Source organism: Equus przewalskii, chromosome 16 (assembly GCF_037783145.1).
Source record: "Equus przewalskii isolate Varuska chromosome 16, EquPr2, whole genome shotgun sequence".
NCBI lineage: Eukaryota > Metazoa > Chordata > Mammalia > Perissodactyla > Equidae > Equus > Equus przewalskii.
In genome coordinates, this window is record NC_091846.1 from 25,680,452 (window position 1) to 25,700,288 (window position 19,837).

General features: G+C 43.4%; 1 long non-coding RNA gene across 1 annotated transcript; it reads right to left on the reverse strand.

The window, feature by feature from the left end:
* Positions 1 to 2,434: 2,434 nt before the first annotated feature.
* LOC139076453 (uncharacterized) lies at positions 2,435 to 6,056 on the reverse strand. Its single transcript, XR_011528078.1, has 3 exons — positions 4,826 to 6,056; positions 3,796 to 3,867; positions 2,435 to 2,729 (listed from the first exon to the last, which is right to left on the reverse strand). It is a non-coding gene; the product is annotated as an uncharacterized lncRNA (long non-coding RNA).
* Between the last annotated feature and the right edge of the window lie 13,781 nt (positions 6,057 to 19,837).

The following is a 19,837-nucleotide window of genomic DNA, read 5'->3' on the forward strand; positions in this document are numbered from 1 at the left end:
AGAAATGGATACTAATGCTAGAGATGATCTGGGTGATCAAGGATCATAGAATTGTAGACAGAAAGGGCTTCTAGCTTATCATCCAATTCGACCTTTCACTTCACTGAAGAACAGGCCCAGAGAGGTTCAATGACATGTCCAAACCACACAGCTAGTTAGCAGCATAAACAGTGATTAGAATCTGAGCCTCAAGGTTTATGTATACTTTCCACCGTGCCGCATGGAATGCTGTCCATTAGGAACATCAAACATACAACAAGTCAAGAGAGATAAGATTAAACGATGAGGAATTGTGAAAGGCAATATTTGGGTCTACTATATATAGAGAGGTTATGTAGGCACACAGTTCTATGAATAAAACGTACCGGCCTCTGTTCTCTCCACCTCAGCCTTCTGGAGTGTCATTGGTTGATCCTGAATGGCTCAGGGACAGCTGCCCAGTGTTAAGACACACGGGAGGAACACTTAATCCCCACTAAGTAGGGGCCACAGGGTGGAGGGCCAGTCCTATTACCTCCCCAGGAAGATTTTCAGTGTCACGGTCTCTTCCTTTACATGTTTGCAAAGAAGAAAGACAAATAAGAGGACTAAAGAGGGAGAGAGATGTTGAGAAAAAGTAAGAGACGGAGTGTTGAAAGGTTAAGCTGAAGACTGGGTTCAAATGCAAATGTTGGGGACATTATGAAGGCCCTTTAAATAGAGCTGTCACAGGTGAACTCAGGGACACAGAAAAGCCACCCTGTGACTCCAGAGAGCTAAGCAAATAAGCACAGACCTCAAATGTCCAGAGCTGCATGGGGGCTGGGTTGCACCAAGAGCTCTGCCGAAAGTACAAGAACGTCTTTGGTTTTAATTGCCACGTCCTGTTCTGTTAGATGGCATCTGTGGAGTTGATCACATTTCAGGAAATGTTTTCTGCTTAGGGACCTTTCAGGAGAAAATATGAAAATCCAGCCTCAGCTCTGAGCCAGTCCATGGTTAGAACTTATGAATAGCTTAGGCTTTCTAAAGATTCCTTATGTCATTCAATGGATTTGCTTATGAACGTGTGTTTTATACATTTTCCTTGAAAATGGAAACCCAATGGTTATCATTAAATAATTGAAGTATTAGTTCTATAAAAGCCAACCCATGACCTCTGGTAAAAAGTCACACAGACTGGCGTCCTCCCCAAACTTGCTGCGTTCTTATTTGTGTGCACAGCACAGGTGGGCATAAAGCAAGGGCTGACACACAAGCAAAGGCTGTGTTTGGTTTTTGATTAGACATTAAACCTCAGACAGTCATTAAACTTCTTGAACTCAGTGGCTTTGGTCCAAGTTGGAAAGCAGGTCAAGCGAGTAAAGCTGAGAGTGGAGTGTGCAATCTTTTGTCCTCAGCATGCTTTGAAGATTGTTTCAGGGTTAATCTTTGACTGTGGGTCTCAACTATTTTATGCCTTAATTTCCTCACATACAAACAAAACATAAGTCTTGCAATGAAAGAAGATCAGACCTTTTCATTAATGTGAATAGTATAAACTCTTTCCTTTGGAGGGTAAAGCAAAATAGTGAAGAGTTCAGGTTCTGGAGTGGCGTGGTCCAATAGAGGTATAATGTGAGCCCTATGTGTGGGCCACACATGGGGTGTTAACTTTTCTAGTAGCCACGTGAAAAAAAAAGTAAAAACAAAGAGGTGAAATTAATTTTAATAACATTTTCTTTTATCCAGTTTATCCAAAATACTATTTCAACATGTAATCAACATTTTAAAAATTATTAATGAGCTATTTTACATTCTTTCCTTTATATTAAGTCATCAAAATATAATGTATATTTTACACTCACCACACATCTCAATTCAAGCTAGTCACATTTCAAGTGCTCAGCAGCCCTGTGTGACTGCCGGCTGCTGCATTGGGCAAGGCAACTTCGGAGTCAAATTGAATTGACTTAAAAGCAGCCTGATCTTGAGCAAGTAACTTAAGCATCCTGTACCTCAGCTCCCACATCTGTAAAATGAGAATAATAATAATAGTATCCACCTTATTGGGTTTGCTGTGAAGACGATGTGTGTAAATACATTCAAAGCCCTCAATGCAGTGCCTTGCGTATTTTTGATCAATCCATGTCAACTATCATTATTAGTTTTGGCAAAAGTACAGAGTGAAAGTGTTACTTTTTCTCCAAAACATGGTAATTCCAAACCAAGTAAAATTGAGTGGAATTTAGAGCTTAGATTTTGGGGGGATGATTGGGAGGGGCAATTATTTAGCAGCCCAAACCAGGAAAATCTAGTCAAAATATTTCATTCTTTGATTTCATCAAACCAATAATTTTTAAAATGTAAAATGGCCTTTCCCCTACGCCCGTGGCAAGGGAAAGCAAGGATCGTTCACCCAGTTGCCCGTCGACTGTTTCCCCACCTTGTCAGAAATATTTAAGGCAGCTGAATAGGTTTGTATGATTACACTGTAAAAATGCATGTATTTAGGTTTTGAGGGGCAGGATTTAGATTCCAGAGCTTTTGAAATAATGAAAACTTCAGTGTTAAACTGGAATTGCTTGGCTTCTTTTCTAAAGCAGTTTTGCCTTTGGGTGACAGCCACATCTTGAGTGAATTCTACATCGTCTCCCATCTCAGGGTTTCATTTTGGTGCTCCAGATGTCCATCAAATGAGCGCAGCATTTGCTTTGTGGCCTCAGGTCCCAGTTTGTTGTATGAATTTTTCTTAATCTCTTCTTTGGCGCCTGTGAACAAGCATAGGAGAGGTGTAAGATTTGATTAGGCCACGTTATCAGTACTTATGCGCACATGGCTCGATGGAGAAGTACTAATGTGACTTGCTGCACAATGTGAAGGCCCATAGGGAGTCAGGAAACCGGCATTCGGGGTCCATTTTGCTCTCACCCTTAGTCTTAGGGACAGCACCAAACATCTCTGCGACATTTGTTCAAAGTACATTTGCATCTTTTGTAGGAGGTTTGAGGGGTTTGGGGCTGATCAGGGAAAAAGTTCTGACCACGAGCGGCAGCACCACAGAAGCTTTACTGGCCATGCTTGGACAGGGTTGCATGAGAGGGGGAGTCCCTCACAGCATGAGACCATCCAGAGGCCCCAGGAGGCCAACATCCAGAGCAGAGCGGGAGGAGGGTAAGGGAACTCCTAGGAGAGAGGGGAATCAGGTGGGAGCTGAGCAGCATAGCGGCGGGTCTCTGGGTCAGAGAGCTCCAAAGAGCCGGCTTAGGGTCTTGTAATTACAAGGTTCTGTCTTATCAATGGCCAGCAGGTGTTGGGTGAGGTTTCGAGGGGTATGCAAAACAGGCGGGCTCTGAATGGCTAAAAATATGCTTGTTTGGGCTAATTTTTAGATAACTAGAGTGTAAAAATTTGAGTTTGGTGCTAGTGGGCTTTTGAGCAAATGAGTCTCAGCCTGTAGTGGAAAAATAAGGGACCCAGGAGCCAATACATAGAAACCGTCTTTGAGCCATTTAAATAACGAGCTTTCATTCCACGTGTGAAGAGTGTGGCATGGCGAACACAGCACAGGAGAAAGCCTTGGGTTCTGATTGTGGCCATACCACCCTCTAGCTGTACCCTGAGTGGTCACTTGATCTATGGGGCCTCAATGTGCTTGCTGTAAAGCAAGGGGTGGGACAAATGACCTCTAAGTTTCCAGCTCTAAATATTTATGACTCTCAGATTCTTGAAACTTGCTCATGATGGTAGACAGGACATTTTTTATTATTTCCATTTGTTGGATGAGGCATCTGATGCACAGAGTGGATAAGAGCTGAGCTTTACATCAAAACTCACCTAGTTGCTGGAAGAGAACTGGATTAGAACTCGCGTTTGTGGATGTCTAGATCTTTTGTGTTTTCTGTTATCCTGATGGGCAAAGAAGAGGAAATCTTTACAAAATGTTGTCCTGGAAATGAAATTAAAATTCTGCCACTACACGTAGCTATAGCCCACGCAAGAGATAACCCAGGTTTAAGGTTTATAGGAATGCTGTAATATTACCATTCTATTTTCTTTATATGTTTGCATTTATAAACTTTTGGAGTAAAAGAACTATAGCACAACTGTTTTTACTATTGTTATTGCTTTTTCTCATCTTACATTCGTTCATACGCTATGGTTTAGTAAACATATTCCTACCTGTTACATCTTTTACTCCTTCAGTGGACATGTACAGCGGTGTGCTGGTATTGTTTAACAGCCAGCTGTCCGGAGGAGGAGATTTGCTGATTTTCATGGTGTAAATACTCTCACCAGGGCCGATTTTGAGCTACCAACACAAGGTCACTGACTGCAAAGGCGGGAGAAGATGAGCCCATTTGACCTTCAAGCCCATGCTAGCTGCCCTGGCGATGCTGAGTGACGGTGAACCTGTGCACCAACTTCTTTACCCGTAGACTTTAAACTTCTTTTAAATCATTGATCACACTTGTAAAAATGCGCTTAATGCTTGTTCCCACGGGATCATTACTGTCTGGGGGTAGAAACTGTCATCTTGTTCACTCCTATTCTCAGAGCTCGCTCTCACTTCTTCCGTTGCTGCCTGCAAAATTGCCCCATGGCTGAGATGTTATTCCCGAAGACCCCACGCCTGGTGACATTGCGCACAGGTACCGGTATTTCCTCTACATCCATGGGGCTAAGTCTCATCATCCTGCATTGATTTCCCAAGTGTGTGCTCTGAACTCTCCCTTCTAACAAAGATCTTCTCTGTCATGGTAATTACTATAAAGATTCATTACTATTTTTAATAAAGCATATCACTCACACACTTGATTCGACGTTGGAAGCTGTGCTTGAAAAATATACTCTCTGTTTTACTCACCATTCTTGGTACCTTATAGGGAGTTTGACTTCCTCTCACGGTCACTGGCCAGGGAGTATGTCCTTTCCTTCTGAAAGGAGGGAGGTTTAGCTAAAAATAAATGAGTTTTAAAATCTTTATCCTAAAACTTGTCTAGATTGTAAAATAAATCACTCAGGAGATTCGGTGAATTTTTTGGCCCTGAAAGCTTCTATATTTGACTGTCCTGGACACTGTGTTCCCTGACTGTTGACCATGTCCATTTGTTTCTGGCTTCAACATTTCAGAGGACTCTGTGGCCTTGTTTTCCAGACCTGAGTTTAATTGGAGAGTTAATTATCTGAGCAAGAACACGTAAGCCAAGTTGAGTCTGGGGGTGAAGCCTGCAATCTCTGTTCCACCTCAGTAGACAAGAAAGTCTTTGTGAATCTCTGTTGATTATATTTTTACATAAGCAAATGTTCCATATAGCGGAGGGAAGAAACCAGGGAGAGGAGCCTGTAACCAGATCGTGTTTAGCTAAGAAGAAGACAAAAGCTCCTTTATCTCTTTGCAATAACTTAGCCTCGGAAGACCTGAGGCCTGAGGTCCTCGTTTCAGTTCCACGCAGGCATTCGAGCTAAACAGGAAGGAATGAGGGTTCACTCACTTGGCCTCTGCCTTCAGACATGATTTCTGATTAGCATGTGCTTCTCAGATGGAATTCATAAGCACCTTGAATAATTTATCCTTCTTCTCATGCCTGAAATTCTTCAGTGAGGTATTTTCAAAAGTTTCTTTCTTTTAAATTCACGTGACCTGGGCTATTAGACTGCCTTCACTAGTTCATGGTTTCCATGGCAACCAACTGAAGGATCCATTCAAGTCCATCCACAATAAGCTTAATGAAAATGATGTAACATCACTTAAAATAGGTGTCCCTTCGCAACAGCAGAGTTAGATTCCACACGCTTCTGGCGACTGTCTCTGAAAGAATCTTTTCATCTGCATCAGAAGTGCTGCACATTTCGTTGTTCCCCAGATTTCCATATCTCAGTAAATTATTCTCTTATTACAGGGGAACTGCGTGTTTTAACCTTGGTCTTCTCCTCTGGAAAATGGAGAAAGTAATAACAGTGCTACTTATCTCATGGAATTTGTTCAAGAAGAAGATGGTGATGTGAAGGTGCTGGGAATATTGTAAAATAGCACACGGCACGGGTTATACCAATGCCTGCGGAGACCAGGCAGGTTACAGGCATGAGAGGAGACCAGCTGTAAGAAAAGTAACAGTGACATCACAATGAAAGATGACAACTGACGCTAGGAGACATTATCCATCTTGTGGACTAAGGAAATGGGGCCCAGGCCTACCTAAAGGAAGCAGCTGCTACTTAATTTCAGCCAGTTGTGCTTTCTGGGAATATGGGGCCAGCGTTACCATTGTGCTTTTTGGGAATATGGGCCCGGTGCTACCAATTCTTCTGATTTCATTTTTAAAGAAGAACCAGAAATCCAGATCTTTAAAAAAAAAAAACTCCTAATTTTTAAATTCTGGCAACGAATTCCTATTAAACACACACATGTGTGCACACATGCAGTGAGTGGAACAAACAATACGTATCTGTTGTCTGGATGCAACCCGCAGGCCACTGATTTGAGACCTTTGCTATAGGACTTTCTTAGAATGTAAGTCTGAAATGAGCTAAGTATTGACCTCTGATTTTTCAATCTTGTCGCAGAAAACAGACTACTCAGCTTTGCACGTATGATGTTAGGGATTTGTTGAGAACCACTGGAGAATGCCAAGAGGTGAAATGTACAAGGAGGTGATGCTGGCTTAACGTTGGGAAGAATTTATTGAGAATCAGAGGTGCTGAAATAGGATGGCGGTATTCCAACCAAATGCAATACATATACCTTGATAAGATCCTAGATTTTTGGGGAAAAAAAAGAAACAACAACAAAAGAAATTATTTTTAGGGCAATTGCAAAAATTTAAATAGGGGCTGTAGATTAGATGGTATTATTTGATTAATGTTAATTTCTTAGATGTTTGTGATAATAAATAGTGCTGTGGTTATATAGAACATCTTTATTCTTAGGAGATGCATGCTGAAGTATAGGATGAAGTGTCAGGATGTATACCACTTAGTTTCAGTGGTTTAGCCAAAAAAGAAAGAGTGTGTGTGTGTATGTGTATATGTGTTAAGAGAGAAAGAAAGAAAGAGAGAAAGCAAATGTAACAGCAAAAGTGCCTAACCAGATTTTCTTTCTTTTTTTTTTTTGTGGAAGATTAGCCCTAACTAACATCTGCTGCCAATCCTCCTCTTTTTACTGAGGAAGACTGGCCCTGAGCTAACATCCAAGCCCATCTTCCTCTACTTTATATGTGGGACGCCTGCTACAGCATGGCTTGCCAAGCGGTGCCATGCCCGCACCAGGATCCGAACCGGCGAATCCCAGGCTGCTGAAGCGGAACGTGTGCATTTTACCTCTCTGGCACTGGGCCGGCCCCTGAAATTTTTTTTTTAAGTAAGGAGAAAAAAAGATTTTCAGATGAGGTAAGTCGTTAGCTTCCTGCCATGGGAATCATTTAAGTTGATTCATTCATTGGATTGCCGAGATGTAAATCAGGGATGCTTTTAATTGCTCAATTCCTCAAGCCATTCATTTTTGTCTCTTTACTTAAATGAGATAATTTATATAAGCCGACAAACTAGCAGAGACACATGATAGGCATGCATCAAATGTTATTTTTCTCTTCATATATTTTTTAACTTACTCATGGTCATATTTTGGAACAAGTGTTGCATCTCAAAGAATCAATATCTGACTAAAAATGTACTAGTAATAAATTTGGGGATGAGGAAAATACTGTCAATTGCTATCTAAATTAACATCTATCCAGGTGAGTTTTCCTATTTAAACCCGGGAAATATTTTCATACTGACTCTTGAAAAGATTTGAGTTTCTCACTTCAGGGTACCCTTGTCCTCTGCTCCTGCTTGAGAACAAATAAAAAATATACACTACATTGAAAGTTTCCGAACAATCAGATGGCACACAAAGGGACATCAGAACAAAACTAAACACTTCCCGCAGACATGTAGACATCTTTGTGAAGTTGTAACTACAATCTAGCATTCCAGGTGTGGACTCCTCCATCCAGGGGCTGACAAGCTTCCTCTGTGGTCAGCCCCTCAGAACCCTCGGGCCCCGTAGGCATCAGCGACCACAGCACTCTGTGAGCTCACTCTCACGCGAGTGTCTGCTGTCCTCTCTGGCCATCTCCGAATGGGCACATCTCTAGGGTCAGTAGTCATAACCTTATTGTACTTGGCCTTCTAAAACTTTTTCCTGGACCCTGGAACACTCTTCCTAATTTTTCTGCCTTAGAACCCAGGTCCGTTTTGTCCTGTGTCACTGCCTCTCTAGAAACTCCTCTCTCCAGGTGAGCTTTCCCGAGTGCACCTCCCTGGGCGTGGCTCTGCTCTCCAGAGGCTCACAGTCACAAGCTCTACCTTCAAGGCACGCCCGCTCCAACACCTGTGGGGGTGGGGGGAGTCCAAATGGAGGCCAAATATCACACGTCTATGTGTTTAAGTGTCACAAAGCAAACTTAGGAACCGTTAAATAAACTATGTTCTGCCCTCCTACTTTGACAAAGATATCTCCTGTCAATGCCCTGCAGGCAAAGACCACTAGGAACATACTTGTAGTGGAACAAAGTTGAGTGATTGACTCATTGCAATGACAGAGAGACCACACCCCATGTGGAACCGAGGGACATCTCAATCAGAGGGTATTAGAATCCTGTTAGAGGATTTGGGCTTAAGATGGGTGATTTTGGTGAGGGTTCAAGGAAGCACGGCTCTGCTGAGGAATAAATAAATGGACGCTCTTGGGAAGTGGAGATAGTCCTATGACCGAGCATCTTAACAAAGTGGGGCCAACGCTGAGACTGGTAAGGAAACAGTAGTCACTCGTATTAGTCAGGATGGGGGGATATTGGTCATTGTTGTGGTTTGGCTAATGTTCTTGTTTTGGTCTGAGTTCAGCCATAAGGAGACGTATTGTTTTCCTCTTGCTCCATCAGAGTGACAGGGTGGCCTTGTCTGATGCTGGTGTTTTGTGAGATTGTTTATGCTCAACTGGAGAATACCATGGCCTACCTGGGAGTGCACAGCTGGCAACTTGTGACACCAAGCCTAGCTGATGGTGACACTGCTTTTTTCTTTCTCCTTTCATTTCCCCTTCTTCATTTCCCCCTTGACAAAGAGGGCTAGGTTTGAACCTAGAAGTCCCTCCTGAATCTAGAAGACTCCTCAGTGTTCTGTGCCAGGATGTGGCAATGGAGCAGAGCCATCTTCACTCCTTTCTCCTCCTACTCCTGTCTCCTTCCTACCCCTGGATCTGTCTCACACTGGGAAAGGCCTAACACTCAGGACTATGCACATCTCATCCCACACATCGAAGCCGAGCTGTGGCCACCACTTGGCCTAGAGGTCTGCACACTAGCAGTGAGGTGCAGCCTCAAGAGGGTGAACTCATGGGAGAGGGCCGGACACGACAGGGAAGCAGGCTCAGGGCTGTTTGCAAGGGAATTCCAGGGTCCTGGGTGCCTGGAACATAATCTAGCATTTGGCTCCAGATGGGGTCATTCTCCTGGTCCTGTGGACTTCTCACGTCATGGGGAAGGGCATGGCTAGAAGAGAGTCAGACGGGAGCCTTGAAAGTGCAGGACCAGGGAGCCCTCTTGCCCGAGTCTGAGAGGGTCTGCCTCTAATTGACTCCCTGCCTTGGCCCATTCATTATCCTGACCTCCTGTCTGGCAGGCCTTCCACTCCTGGTCTCTTCTCGCTTGCTCAGTTCCGTTGTCCCTCATGCTGTGGTATTAAGATAGTCACTCAATACATGCACACAAGAAGTAAACCCAAACTGATAGGAAATATGACAACTGTTCAATGTTCAATGCTATTTCTATCCCCTCAGCTTTTTCAAAGAAACAGAGAAATATACAAAAAGTTGCTTAAAATTAATGTTTGTGTAAGTGGTCTAACTCTGTAAGAGTGAAAATATGTCCTAATGTGCCAAGATTAGCAAAAATGGAGTAATTGGTCGGTCCCATTTCCTGAGAAGCTATACTAATTAGCTTACTAATTCTATCTTCCTTTAAAATGTTTGGCTTTTAGATAAGAAACAGGTTAACATTTCCAGAACTAATTTTCATAATGTATTTTAGTCCTTATCGAAGAATATTTTGGTTTCTTCTCTTGATTCTTACTTCTCAAAAGAGGAAAATCTTTCCTCATTTTTCTAGAAAGTAAGGAAAACGACCTCTAGTTTTATGCTCAAAGAATCCTCCTATAGATAATAATGACCTCAGATGGTGGTACTTTAGGATGTTGGGATGAAAGGTTTTTTCAAGGCAGTTACTGAGGCGTTATCGGTGTAAATGCTGATGTACAGCTGACCCACGAGAAAGGGCATCCTGCAGCCCCATTGTAAGTATGTCTGGCACAGAAACCTCATATCTTCAAACATAAAAATTGTGAAACCATATTCTTTATTTGTTTGGGAACAGTTTACAAAAGAGAATTTTATTTTTTTTATTATCTAGAATTTTATATTTCTATACTTCTCAGGCCTATGTGAAATAATATTTGTCGCTTCTTTCAAGTACTATTATTTAAAACATTTTCACTTTGCCATTAAGCGCTGCTTAGTGAAGTTCTGAGCGTATGTATTTCCTTCTTTAATTTTCTTCCACCTGTATGAGTATGAGTATGAGTATGATCAGTGAAGACAGTGTGTTTGGAGTCAGACTTTCTGTTGAATCCCAACTCTGTCATTTACTTGCTGGGTGATCACATACCTCAGTGTCACCCCCCTCTCCCCTAAAATGGGGAAAATACCAAGAGTTACTTTATAAGGTTGTAAGGGTTCAATGGAAAGCACTTAGTATGGTGTCTGGCCCATAGTAAGCACTCAGTACATGTAAGCATTGAGTTTTTTCAACATTATTTAATAAGTGCCCACTATTGATGAGGCACTATCCTGGGTGGTGAGGACACAATAGTGAATGAGACGTGCTCCTTATTCTCCAGGAGCTTATACAGTACGGAGACAGGAGACAGGTGAGTAAGTAAGTGGGCATAACAGGATGGGACTTGGGATTGCCATGACAGTGCCCCGGTGGAAGCCCTTCCCAGTTATGAGAGGCCAGGAAAGGCTTTCCAGGGCTGATGCCTCCGCTGACGCCAAAAGGATGAAGAGAACCAACGAAGTGATGTGGGATCTGATGAGGCATTCCGAGCATCTGGAACAGCATGCACAAAGTCCCAGAGGTAAGAGAGAGCAGGGTGACTGCCGTGCTGCCGTTCAACCTCCTCAAGTCATTGGTGCAATAAGGAAGAATGGAAAGAAACGAAACAGCTTTGTTTTTCTGCATTCTTCATTCTTTCAGTTATTCTCTTTTGCTCAGAGGTCCCAAGTAGAGGCCAGAATTATTGTATCTGTGTAGAGGGGCTAGTGTGACATTCTTCGTGCTTCTTCAGACCTTGTTTTGCTTCCCTCTCCCCTTACGTGTCCTCAGGCCACCACTGCACCTGGGTGTGGTTCAGGATTCCCCCTCGGGGGACTTACCCGTCTACGGAATATTTGTTTTAGCTTCTTTTACCCTTTTAGACTTAATCTGATGTTTTATTTTAGGTTTCCTTTCTCCCCATTTTACGGTCTTGTTTTTTCCCCACTTTTTCTTGTTGTTCTTAGTACCTTCAATTGATGATCACTCAAGTTTTATCAGTTCATTTTATTCCTTCTGTCTTATTAGTAACAAAGACTTTAAAGTTTGCTTAACCTCCAAAATGGTCTTTGGAATACAATCTTTTCTTTCACACTGGTCATCACCCTTGCTACACAACGCTTTTACTGGGATTTAGCCATTTTTAAGGTTCTCTTGGCCAAGACATCAACATTGACATTACAACAAAAATGTCACATGCTTTTGAATAACATGCTTTGCTGAAACCTAAATAAATAATTTCTACCGGCTCTATCAAGGGAGTCCAAGATACTCAGCTACTCAAAACCAACAATCAAAATTTGCGCAAATGTCCTAGTGACTGGCTCAAAATTGAAACTATTAGATATCTTAGAAAACTGTCACTTTTAATCCTGATTTTGATATCCCCACCAACCGCACCTCCCAATGATAATAACAGAAGTTAATAGATTTTGCACTCTTGTTCTGTACTAAATGCTTTGCTGAGTGACTGCAAGCACTACCTCATTTAGTTCCTATAAAATACCTGCAAGGTGGATGTTGTTATTGTCCTCCTTTTGCAGATTAGTCTTAGAGAGTGTTAGCACTCTGCCCAGTGTCACACAGTAATACGTGACATAACTGGGATCAAGCCCGCTCCAAAAGCCGGTGCTCTTAAACACTGCTCTAAGGCCAGAGTGTCCTTGAAGCCATAAAGGAGCAAATGAAGGAGAGATTGGAGATGTTGACTAGCGGTCAAGCTGGCCAGTGTGATTCTAAGCTTGCAGAATTTGTTTCCCCCCTGGGCTTTTTTATCCAGGTACCCTGTAACTCTAGTTAACTACGGAATGGAATGCACCTCATTCTCTTCTGCTAATTTGCAGCTTCTCTCAGGGCGTTTGTTAATTTTTTTTAAGTGTGATATTAGTATCGTGGTCATGATTTTTAAAAAATGTCCTCCTTACCTCTTAAGAGAGTCATATTGAAATGATGGGATATCTGAGATTGCCTTTAAAATAATTCATTTGGTGGAGGGAGGGGTAGAATGGGTGATGCCGTAGAGGAAACAAGATTGGCCGTGATTGCTGTAATTGGCTGACGGGTAGATGACATTCATTATACTATTCTCTATATTTTTGTGTATATTTGAAACTTATAATAAAATGCTTCAAAATTTTCTGAGTTATTTCACTTGCGTCCTGTAAGGATGTCGTTACTCCCCAACTTCCCCGGTGGATTATATTTCACTGTGTTTATTAGAGGTTCAGATAAAGAGCTCATCATGGAAGAGCAGCAATCATTCAGGCATCCGCCCCATGGACCTTCTCTTCACTCTTCTGTGATAAGACTTTTTAAAAGCTTGGTTATTGTAATGCGTATTTTTCTTAATCCTCCTCCCATCTACCTTTTTGTTAAAGCAGAATTTGACTAGGAGCAGATTTCTTCTCCTTGATCTCCTCTCATCAATTGTCTAATACACTTTTTACAAATAGATTTTGTGGAGTTAATTATGACGTGACTTTGGTACTTTTTTCTGCAGAAATCCTTTGCCAGAAGGATTGTAGTGTTCCAAGTTTTAGGAGAATGTTGATTCTTTTTCACTATTATGAAACTCGGAAGTGAGTGACAATGATGTGTCTTCCCTCTGAGACAGACTTTTAGATGAAGTCTGATTTCAATAGGGCTCACGTTTGAGTGACTGTCTCGCCTATTTATTTGTGCGTGCATTCGTTAGTTTGTCAATAAAAAAATTATGAAATACCTACACATATCGAGTACTATAAAGAACAATTTACTGACTAATATTTCTGTAGGGATTTTATAAAATGTTTTTGTTTTGAATTGTGTTTATACCAAAACTGAATTTGCAGCCACAGTCATCATTGGCTGAATTACCTTCTTTAAGGATTGTAAACTTCATGTTTCTTTTTACACAGTATGCTCCAAAAAGTACGATTAGGAGAGGAACTGTTCGTTCATTCACTCACTCAACAAACACTTACTGAGGGACTAGTGAGCACCAGACAGTCTTCCAGGCTCTGGGGATGCTTTGGTGAACAGATGGAGTTCCCTGTCCTCTTGCAGCTTCTCTTCTAGTGGAGGAGACAGAAAATAAACATGATAAGCCAGTTTATAGGTGGAGGGTCAGATAGCAATGAGTGGGTGGAAACAATGCAGGGAAGGGAAGAAGGAAGTGTGGGTTGCAAAGTTAGAAAGGGCAGCCAGGAAAGCCCTCGCTGACAGGTGGCTTATGGGTGAAGAACTGAGAGTAAGGGGGCTCGCCTGGGGCTGGAGCAGTCCAGGTAAAGGCCTGATGCAAGGGCTGCCCGGCTGGCATCAGAACAGCAAGGAGGCCAGTGTGGCTGGGGCAGAGTGATGGAAGGGAGAAAGCAGGAGGGGAGAGGAGGGGTCAGAGCACAGGGTCTTGGGGGTGGGGTAAGGTGAGGATTTGGCTCTTAAGATGGGAAACAAAACTTATACTTCAACAAAACGACTCTGGCTGCTGTGTTATGAAGACCCTAGGAGGGCAAAGGCAAGGCTGAGCAGTGAGGACTCCGAAGTAATGACTCAGCTGCCAGGAGGATGGAGGCAGTGGGGGTGGTGAGAAGTGGATTCGAGAAGCCTTTAGGAAGTAGAACTGACATGATTTGCTGAGGGGTGAGATGGAGAGAGGGAGCAAGGGAGGAGTCAGGGATGACGGCAGAATGTACAGCCTGAGCAGCTGGAAGCTAGAGTCTCCACTCACTGAGCCAACAAGCCCGCAGGAGGAGTGGCTTTGAGGATGATCAGGAGACAGGTTTGGACACGTCAAATTTGGGACATCTATTGGACATCCAAGTGGAGAGGGCAAATCAGATCTATGGTTTGAAGTTCGGGGGAGAAAACTGGACTGGCTAAAAATCTGGGAGTCTGTTTTTCCATCATCGGCTTCCTAGAATGTTTATAAAACTAAATGAGGGCACTTAGGTTAAAATGTCTCAGAAACATCCTTCACAGCCTCTGTTAAATTGCCGAAAATCCCATTGCTGTTTAGAATTGGAAAAGGATGGTTCAGAGGAAGGAAAAAAAGCCTTTGACATCAGACGGACCTGTTGGAATCCTGCTCTACCACATAATATAGCTGAGTGACCTTGAGCAAGTTACTCAACTTTTCTGACGCTGTCCTTTAGAAAAATGGTGATTGGGCTGTACATCTCCAGGGTTGTGTGAGGCTAAAATCTGGTCATGGATAAACAGTCCACTTGTACAGAGCTGGGAAGTGCTGACTGATGTTAGCTCTTTTCCTCCTGAGAGAGACTGATTAAACGGTGTTTACAGCAGAGGCTCACCAATGAGGAGGAGGTTATCCCTGGGGAGTGGGCGCCAGTGTGAGGAGGGAGCCCCAGGAGCGCGTGCCTGGGAGGAGAACCTGACGCCTACTTCACACACTGCCTACTTCACACACTTTTTGCAGTGCAGTGCTGGCCTCCACCCCGTTCGTGTTAAGCTGAATTCTTTCCTATTTCGTGTAACTTGGCAATTTAAATCTAGGGACTGCTTTTTGACATTTGAGTATTTAAAATTGTACAGGGTTTCTGGGGAAATCCCAAAGGCATTAAAGGTTTTTCCCACTGAGATGAGTCCTGAATACCTAGGAGCGTCTTTCTTCAGAAATTGTGATATGGCAGAGTCCAGCCAGCGTTGTTAAAGGACTACAGTCAGGACCCTCGAACCAGAATATTCCATCCTGTTAACTTAATAAGGAGATCTCTTGACAGGCCACAAGTGGAATCTTATATTAATGTAAGACATTGCATTTTGTTTTTCTAGCATGAGCTTGAATTTTAGCAGACTTAATTCTCATTCTAACTGGCGATTGCTGACTAAGGGGTCCACACGGTTGAAGCAGACGGAAGGGGGCGGATGTGTTTCCCCAGTCCCCAGAGTAGTTATCGCTCAGTGATGGCAGCAATCCCTCTCTTCATAAAACCACATGTGTCCTATCACTCTGTACCCCGAGCCTGGGAGAGCCTCCCCCAATCCTGCCCCTCTGAGTGGGTTCTCCCAGTCGGCGTTCCTCAGGACTCAGCTCAAAAGTGTCCTGCGCCCAAACCAAACTCCACACCAGCCCCCAAGGGCCGGGAGAAAACGATGAGTTACTGTGGATCTCATCCCCTCTACTTAGAACTCTGTCAGTGAAAGTTTCAAAACTCGCGGTCCTTGGAACCTGAGACCCAGGGATCCCCAGGCGTGGGAGGCATTTCCTACCATCTGTGCACTAGAGACCTGGCACCAGTTTTTCTTAAATATTAAAGGGAAGAGTGACTCTATGTGGCTAGAACCAAGTTACAGATTAGAAAAAATAAATAAATGAATTATTTTTTTAAAAAAATCTTGCTCCTCAAGATGCTCCAGAATTAGTCTTGGAATAGTTCCTAGAGGGCCAATGCCCTAAAGCCAGGGACAGAGCTGTGTGCCCTGGTTTCCCCCGCCACACCCCCCAGCCCCCTGACTTGTTCCACCTGAGCCTGAGATCGAATCCCCCGTGAAGTCACATGACCAAGTGTATAGGTGCCTGTGAGAAGAGATGGCTGGAGACTCGATGGCTGTTTTCCATGGAGCTCCAGCACTGTACAAGGGAGGCACAACAATGAGTAAAAAATATGTTTTAAAAAATCATGGTTTCTTTGTCCCTGATTATAAAAGCAATCTACGTTCATTAGGCAGATCCAGGTTTTGTGGGTTGTAAAACGTGCACAACTTGGGGATTCTTCTTTAAGGAAAAGAGTAATAAATTATGAATGCAAAATGAGCTGTGACTTGATTATTAATCCTGAAGGGACCCATGCAAGTGAGGGGCCTGAAGTTCACACTTCTCTAGCCTCACATTCAGCCGGCCCCTGAGTTCATCACAGAAAAATGAGAAGCCAAACCACTCTTAACCCCACTTCCCAAAAGAGTGTTTCAGCTCTTTTTGTCATTTGTTTTGTTTTTTTAAATAACAGTTTCATTGAGATATAGTTCACACACCATATAATTCATCTATTTAAAGTGTATGGTTTAGTGCTTTTTAGTAGATATGTTCACAGAGTCGTGCAACCATCAGCACAATTCATTTTCCAGCACTTTCATCACCCCAAAAAGAAACTCTGTACCCATTAGCAGTCGCTCACCACTTCCTCCAACTCGCCTAGCCCTAGGCAAAAACGATTCTACTTTCTGCCTCTATAGATTTGCCTATTCTGGACGTTTGGGGTCATCCAATATATGATGTTTTGTGACTGGCTTCTTTCACTTAGCATCACGTTTTCAAGGTTCATCCATGTTGTAGCATATATCAGCCCTTCATTTTTTATTGTTTAATAATATTACATTGTATGGCTATACCACACGTTTTAAGTCCTTTCATCAATTGATGTGTTAATTCTTTAAATCCCCTGGAGACACAACTGATGGAGTCCTTAAAGAAGGAGGAAATCCAGCCTCCTTAGTGTCATCCCTAGCCTTCTCTCTCCTCCCCCCGACCCCCGCACCCCATTCCGGTCATACTGGAAATTAAGAAAGAGGCAGAGCTGGTGAACTGGAAGTCGTCATTATCACTGTGACAAATGTTACTGAAATGACAAACGTGCATAGTTCATGGGCTCAAGACAGGCCCTGCAGCATTGCTGATGGCCACAGTCTCCTTCCTCAGAGTGCTGGGTGACAATTCAGGGAAGATGGAGAGGACCACAAGCCCAGGGACCTTGGACAGGCAGGCAGTTTGGAATTGGGTTGCCTCTGTAGCTCCACCTCTGAACCTCAAGTACATGCCCATGGTCTGGTGGATGGAGCAGGGAATCAAGCCTAGCCTGGAGTGCAGGGCTGGCTGGAGGATGCTGGCACTATTACAAGGCCCAAGGGCCAGAGGACACTGACCCTTGGATTATTTGCCTCCCTGGTCTAAAAGACACTGGGGATCTTCTGAGCAGCCGACTTCTTACTATGACGGAGGAAAGACTTTTCCTCTATCCTCTTAGGTCTGGACTGGGCCTGAGAATTAAAATGACAAAAGACAGATTAACAGGAGAAAAACATACAGGTTTTATTTGATGTTAATATTTTTATGTGGGGGCTGGCCCGGTGGCACAGCTGTTAAGTTTGCACACTCCGCTTTGGCGGCCCATGGTTCGCCGGTTCAGATCCTGGGTGTGGACCTACACACTGCTTATCAAGCCATGCTGTGGCAGGCGTCCCACATGTAAAACAGTAGAGGAAGATGGGCACGGATGTTAGCTCAGGGCTAGTCTTCCTCACCAAAAAAAAAACTTTATGTGGCATGGGAGCCTTCAGAGGAAAGAAATGAAGACCCAAAGAAGGAGATAGGCCCGAGAGCTTGTATAGCATTTTGACAAGGATTGATAAATTGTGGAGCTGTGCCAAGACAAAGGGAAAAGGGGTTGGAGTTAGGGGCCATAAATAGTGGGAAAATGGCTAGGAGATATATGGGGGAACCAATGAAAGATAAGGATTATTTTTAGCAGATTTGTTTGGACAGATCCATTTCAGTGTTGATGCCCAGTCTCCGGTGGTAAATGTTCTCCTCTTCCTGGTACACGGAGTGAGCCTTTCTCATGGGAAATTTTATGTCCTGATTTAGGTAGAAAGGGGGAGGTCACGGAGCTCCTCCTGCAACTGCTGTTTCTCAAGTGTCTTCAGCTCAAAATAATCAATATGCCAAAGTGGCATATTGTGAGGTGTCATGTTCTGATCTCCTGCATAACCAAGGAAGGATGTGGGCACCATAGAGAATCAAGCTGAGCATTCATTCATTCAGCAAATAATTATTGAGAACCTACTATGGACCGGGCACAATCCTAGGCTCTGGGGATAGACTTGAGTGATGGTTAACTTTATGTGTCAACTTCACTGGGCTAAGGGATGCCCAGATAGCTGGTAAGACATTATATTGGGTGTGTCTGTGAGGGTGCTTCCAGAAGAGATTAGCATTTCAATCGGTAGACTGAATAAAGTTTTTCCTCACCAGTGTGGGTGGGCATCTTCCAAAATCTGTTGAGGGTCTGAACAGAACAAAAAGTTGGAGGAAGGGTGAATTTGCTCTCTTGCTTGAGCTGGGACACCCATCTTCTCCTGCCCTCAGACGTTGGCCTTCCTGGTTCTTGGACCTTACACCGTCAGTCCTCTGGCTCTCGGGCCTTCGTGTTGGACTGGAGCTACACCACCAGCTTCCCTGGGCCTCCAGATTGCAGACAGCAGATCATGGGCCTTCTCAGCCTCTACAGTTATGTGAGCCAATCTCTCACAGTAAATCTCTTTCTATATATCTATATGCATCCTATTGGTTCTGTTTCTCTGGAGAACCCTGACTAATACAAGTAATAAACAAACCAGTTCAAAACTCCTTGCCCTCGAGGAGCTTCCCTCTTAATGAGGGAGACTGTCAGCAAGATAGAAATTATAGAATATTGAAGGTGATAACCACTATGGAGAAAAATAAAACAAAAAAAAAGAGGGTTTGGAAATGTGAAGTATTATAATTCCGAATAGGATTCTCAGGAAAGGCCTCACTGAGAAAGCAATATTCAAACAAAGACTTGAAGGAGTAAGATATGTGCATATCTGCAGGAGGTGTTCCCATGCAGAGAGATAGCAAGTGCAAAGGCCCTGAGGTGGGAACAAGCCTGGTGTGTTCAAGGAACAGAAGGGGGCCACTGTAGCAGAAAGAATAAGTGGAGAGTGGTAGGAAATAAGGACTAGCAGGTACAGGGACAGAGCACACAGGCATCCCAGGTCATTTAAAGGGCTTTGACTTTCACCATTTTAGCCATTAGAGGATTTTCAGCAGAGGAGTGTCATCTGACTTGAGTTTTTAAAAGATGGCTGCTGTATTGGGAATAGACTGTGGGGAGCACAGGCAGAAGCAGAGTGACCAAGGGGAAGGCTATCGTAACAATCTGGGATAGAGATGACAATGACTCAAAGTAGGATGGTAGCAGTGGGACTGCTTGAGAGTGAGCAGATTCTGGATATATTTTAAGAGAAAAGAAGAAGGGATCTGCTGATGGATTGCATGTGGGTTCTGAGAAAAAATTTGAGCCCAGCATGACAGCCAGGTTTGGGCATGAACAACTGGACTAGGCATGGCCAGCAACCAAGATGGAGAAGACACCCGGGACAACAGCTTTGGCAGGGAGGTGGGGACTAGCGGGGGTGTAGCTCAGGATTGGACCTGTGACCTTTGAGATGTCTCTCAGACACGTACACAAACATATTGAGTGAGCAGATAAGTCTGTGACTCTGGAGTTCAG